This window comes from Cynoglossus semilaevis, unplaced genomic scaffold (assembly GCF_000523025.1).
Source record: "Cynoglossus semilaevis isolate Cse_v1.0 unplaced genomic scaffold, Cse_v1.0 scaffold302, whole genome shotgun sequence".
NCBI lineage: Eukaryota > Metazoa > Chordata > Actinopteri > Pleuronectiformes > Cynoglossidae > Cynoglossus > Cynoglossus semilaevis.
Window position 1 is genome coordinate 102,206 of NW_007585121.1, and position 5,963 is coordinate 108,168.

The following is a 5,963-nucleotide window of genomic DNA, read 5'->3' on the forward strand; positions in this document are numbered from 1 at the left end:
TAAATCCTGTGACTCTAAACTTTACAGTTACCTGACCTGTAATCAGCAAACTGGGTTTTATTCATGTTCAACATTTACTGCTGTTTGTTTAAAGGTAAAGTGTTCACACATTCACTAAACACACCATGAATCATACCAATGAAATCCCCCTTCCCTGTAACCATATGTGAAAAACCACAGCTTCTTGTTTTTTTTAAATGTTTTTAAGACACTTAGATCCAGTGGGTTACAGTATTACAACAAAAATTATGACAGATGTGGTTAAAACCCAAAGAATTACAAAGTAGGGTCGGGGGGAGGGTCAGGATCAGGTCATAGAGCGGAGCCATGGGAGAATGCAGGATGTCATTGAGAGGTCATTTTAAGACAGGATGTAGAAATAGAAATAATAATAATAATAATGTTGTTATTATTATTATTGGTGCATTTAAGTGCAGCAGAAACCAAAGTTACAGAGTGTAATAGTTGCCTCTGTGCTCAGCTGTTTTGTTTTTGCTGGTGTTAACTTCCCTGCTGCTCACTGTTGTGGCTCCTTGTCCGTGAACATGTACTCTTTCTGGTACAGTTTCTGGTCGACTTCCTCTAAAGGTGTGAAGGGAAGCTGCCTCTGCCCCATGATTCCAGTGTGTGACTTGTAAAAATCAATCATATGATAAGACACTTCCTCTTGGTTTCAGAAAGCACTTTTTTGCCCAGAAACAGTGTGTGTGTGTGTGTGTGGGTGGGGGGTGGTAACTTGTTTACAGCTCACTCACCGCTCACCAGAAGAAAAGACATCGCACCACAACTTGGCAGAGTGAAAGTGCGCAGCATTCTGCCGGTGAGTTCTCGGGGTTTAAAAATACAGTCAGCGAGCAGCCTGAAGCTCCGCGGCTCGGTCTTGAGGTACAACTGCTTTTAGGCTTTGAAGCATCGGTATCTGTGGCAATCGGCCCAGGGTATGAACCGGGTTAAACTGAATCTCCATAAAATGCTAATCCAGCCCTGTGTGTGTGTCCTCAGATTAAACAGTGTGGAAAGTGGAGTCATTTAAAAATAAATAAATGAAGCAGGAGTGAGTCAATGTTTTCAGGATCTTTCTCTATCACTATAATAGAAATGTTTTTTTAAATGTATATATATTATTCACAGGGGGTACTGTGTGGGACACATTAATACTAAAATGTTAAATTATGTGTTTCTGATACAGGAAGTTCCTCAGGGTACAGAGTCAGGAGTCAACGTCTAACCCTGCCCTGCAGCTCGGCTCTGTTGATCTGGAAAGGGCAACTTGGATGAAGGGTAAAGAATCCATCTACATAAACACAGGCAACAAGAATGAATATGTAGGAAACACATTAAGGCTGGTGGCTATGTGAACAACACACAAAACTCACAAACCCAAGCTGCGGAACGTAAAAACAACAACACTGCACAATAGAGTACAGACACACACCCATAACACCCACATGGCACCCACACACATAAAGAGTCTCACACATCACAGCATGAGAGTGGGGGGATGCTGGCTTCACTTCGCCTGGATCTTATGCTTCTATTCAGCAGCTAATTCTCCAGTGCTGGGATTTTAAAGAGCCTGACCAGCCACCTGCAACCAGGCTGAGAGGAGGAGACGAGGGAGGAGGGGAGAGTAGGTGGACAGGAGAGGAGGAGTAAGAGGAGGAGGAGGAGGCAACGCTGAAAGACTGACATCACCTTCCCTGAAATGTCACCATTATCTCAAGCCTTAGCTTAGCCGTCTAAAAGGGTGACATCATCTCTTGTCTTCGCCCCTCCTCCCCCTGTTCTCTGGCGGGCTTGTGTGTGCAGTGAGGGAGTGTGTTTGTTTGTGTGCATGTAGCCCAGCGAGAGTGTGCGTGTGCGTGTGCGTGCGCAGGAGAAAAGCCTTATCAAAAGAGACACAACACAAGCATGAGTGGATGTTTGTCTGCGCCGCTGCTTTCATACCATTGTACCAGTGGAAAGTAAAAGCTGCTCCACTGACACTTGTAAACAGGCTTTTTGCTTCATTTGGTCTGAATCCAGATCTGTTTCTTTGTAGTGCTGAGAAAAAAAAGATATTTGTTGGCTCACTCTTTGTGTTACTGTTCAACACAGCTACACTATTGTTATCCATAATAAACAAGTTATCCTGAAACGTGAGGTCATCTACACGAACGTCCTGATTTGGTCATAGCTAGGACTCGGATGAAGAGAGATAGACGTGTCATATAAGGACAGTAACCGTTTCTCTGATCTGAGGTTTATATTCAAACACGCTGACACGTCTTCTTGTCCTGTTCACTGTCCCTGTAGTACACGGCATAATAAATGTCCTTGTGCCACTGTAGATGGTTCTACCGTTGTCTCCTCTCTGGTGGAATCAGGCTTTGTCTCTCTGTTGGCTCTACACAGGCTCTGCAGCAATGACACAAATCAAACAAATATATTGGATATCTACAAAGTGTTTTTGTACAAATGAGATGCACGCTGTTATGGTGGGAGTCGAGGACAGACCAGGACACTTCTTCATCCTGGAGTGAATCTAATTCATTAGCCATGCTTCTTTTCAAAGTGAGTAGAGTCAGTTAGGGAGCGTGAACACTTTCTTCTTTTCTTCATATGTACACACACACACACACACACATAATACAGTTTAGGACGGTGGTTTCCAAACAGAGTGTTTGCAGGGGAGCGGGGGAGACTGGACAAAAATTTAAGGAACCATTGCCTTTGTAGTTACCAATTTAAGACAGGATGACAAACAAAACCATGTGACGTCTGCAGTCTGATTTTGGCCACAGATTTTTATTTCCCATTTCTCCGTCTTCCCATATCTGTAGACTACTCTCTCTCTCTCTTTTTCAAAACCTTGTTTACAAGTCACCGCCTCGCCCAGATATAAACAAACCATTTAAACAACTTATCCCCCATCTCTTCGTGCCCTGGTCCAGTCTTCAGTGAGGTCTCAGTGGACCAGCGTGAGGACTGGCCTGTGTCGTGTTATCACACCATCTGATGCCCTGGGCAGCTGTCACAAACCACCAGGGCCTGCCACCTCTGCTATCGCCGCCATTTGTAAGTGTCCCAGTGCTTGCTCAATACCTTGACTGAATGGTGGTCCATGAATTGTTAATTTAGCCTGAGTAAAAGGAGCAGTGGTGACAAGTACCAGTGTCATCTCAACTCAATGGCCTCAGTTTGAAGAGAGAGAGATCGTATCTCAGAACTCAGTGACGCAGGTGTAATTGGATCACGTGTGGTTTTAAATGAGTGGCTCGGCTTTATACAAGTTAAATTTAAATGTATGGAGGTGTTTAATTAGCATCTAAATAACGTATTATACTTTGTAAAAAATAAAGTTGTCTGACATATCCTTCACTGCCTGAAAAGTCCTGCGTCTACACGAAAACAATGTTTTCGCTGTTGTTTTCATCTTGTTTTTCCACCTGTAATGAAAACAAAAGCAAGACGTGGCTGAGAAGTTTTAAGTTACTGCAGATGAAAAAAAAAATAACGTCACATATTCAGGCATCTGTGACAGGTGTACCGCATGACCTGCACCTTCCTGTCAGCGTTAGTCATCTGGTCAACAACATCAGCGCACCATTCAGAGAACACGTAAAGGAGAGCACAGCCATATTTGGACTTTACAGAGACGTAGACCAACCCTGGTGAAGAAAACAAACGACAATGTGATGAAACAAGAGGCGGCCTGTCTTTGTTTTCACTGGGTCAACACAACAGTGTCAGTGTGGTCTAATGAAACACGCTTTTGGATTGTGTTTATAATGGTTTATAATGATGAACATACTGTATATCAACATCCACTGAGGGACATCACTGGTGTAGCTGAACCTGTCAGACTTACACATCTAAGATCAAGGAGCAGGCAGGGCCAATCAGGGAAATTAAGGAGCAAAATGGCAAACCATACACAAAGTATGGACAGTGAACACAGACCACCATGGCACGACAACCCAACTCTGAACAATGAACTAACAAGGACAGAGTGAGGGAGAGAAGTATATATACCCAGGACACCAGGTGACACCAGTGAGACTAATAAACCAAACACAGGCCTAACAAAACTAGACACAACAAAATAAATGGCTACGGCAGGGGTGGGCTAAATGTTCGGTTCACGGGTCAAATTAGGTTCAAGATTTGTGTTGAGTTGGTTGGATGTAAATGCTGGGTGAAATAATTGTAATAAAATGTACAAAAACAAATTCTAAACTTTCAAAGATATTTTGGCACATTTGATATCATAATTCTTTGTTTATTCTTGATACCTTTTCAAATAAAATTCATCACATCAAAATGATAAGTGTTATGTTAAACTCGTCAAAGATGTTGGTGACGTCTCAGTTGTGTCTAAACATGTGATACTCGTATAACAACAGCTGATATTAGGCTTTTAAAAACATTTGTAGGATATTACAAATGATGCAACGCGCTGTAGGGGGTGTATCTCATTTCTCAGGGGTAGTTTTCTTACACTACTGCTTCAGGCTGGGTACTAAAGGGCGAGGGGTAAAGGATGGGCTCCTGAAAAAGAAATGACTGAAGTTTTTATCATAATTCATCCACAATGTAATTGAAGTGTCGTATCCCAGAGCAAGAGCTTGACAACCACAGAGATTCAGCTGAAACACTGCTGGACAAGTGTTCTGGCTAACGCTGCTGCACTCGTTCCCATGTTCCAAACCCTGGGACGACTGCATCAACCTGTCATGGGTCATTAAGGACAAATGACTCTGAAACCTAATTAGTCCTGAGATTGTTTGTCTTAAGGAACAGCAACAGGATTTGAATCATTTTCCTTTAAAATATGAGGGGCAAATTGAGTGACTTAAATCCCCACTGTGTGTAATTTAGGGTAAGTGATTTGCAAGACAGGAAGAGGAAAGACAAAGGTGGATTTCATAATTTATAAAAAGTTATCTCCACTGTTGAAAACAAACCTCTTCATCTTTACCATTAGAGACGACCCGTCGCCCTAAAGTGTTATTATAAACCAATCCTGTGGGGCCTTATCTTCAAACTGTCAATTTCCACAGCATTTGAGGAGCTATGTGAAAATGTAAATGGCTCCTTTGTTACACAGTCAGTCTTATCTCACTGGCTATTTACCAGTCAAACCTGTCTTTAATGACCTGCTCTTTTTATGCTTTTACTGCAGGACTCATTTATCCCACACCCTGACCTTTAATCTTTACTCCCAGGGCCTTTATTGTCTATCATTTGGAGCAACGGGCCTCTTTTCAGAGCAGCTCCTTAGGAGGCATGTGAGATTTTTCTCCTTGTGCATTTTAACTTGTTTGCTGAAGCTGTGATGCAGGGCCCCTGCTGCTTCTCACCTCCATTGTAATGCAGCAGGCCAGGTTTATAATCCACTCCATGGCTGGGCCACTTCACACCTCAGTGAGCACCGTGGACCCCCGCTGTGTTTGGAAGGGTTTCAGTGACCACTCCTACCAGGACACACACAAACGCACACACACGAACACACACCTGCTACCCAAGTCAAATAAGTGCCTCCCTCCCTCTCCGTCCCTCCCTCAGGCGTTCTGCTGTCCGATCTCTTTGTCTTGCAGGTGTCCACCAAAGAAGTCAAAAGGTGAACAAACAAGAGAAACACAAGCGAGGCACAGCCATTACTCAGAGAGGTGATGTCAACAATATTTTGACCTTTGAAGCCTGATGCTGCAGGAATGTGGACTTAATGACCATCCAGGGAAAAATAAATATCGCAGGCATTTTTAAAGAAACAGATGGACCAAGGTTCCTACACCACATTAGCGGGGTATAAGGGGAGTAACCCATAAGATGAAAGCATTCAGTCTGCAGGGTGGGACTGTAGGGTGGGATACGTGGGCCGGAATGGCAGTCCGCTGAGTTTCAATAACTCCCCGTCCCTCATAAAAGAGCAACTTCTAAAAATAGAGCAAATGATGAAACCCCCAAAAATGTCGTTGCAG

General features: G+C 43.3%; 1 long non-coding RNA gene across 2 annotated transcripts; it reads left to right on the top strand.

Moving 5' to 3' along the window:
- The first annotated feature begins 335 nt into the window (after nucleotides 1-335).
- Nucleotides 336-3,606, top strand: LOC112486557 (uncharacterized). 2 transcript variants are annotated; one of them, XR_003049050.1, is made up of 2 exons: nucleotides 336-885; nucleotides 1,190-3,606. It is a non-coding gene; the product is annotated as an uncharacterized LOC112486557 (long non-coding RNA). The 2 variants fall into 2 exon arrangements; XR_003049049.1 differs by having other exon boundaries at nucleotides 336-820.
- The last annotated feature ends 2,357 nt before the right edge of the window (nucleotides 3,607-5,963 follow it).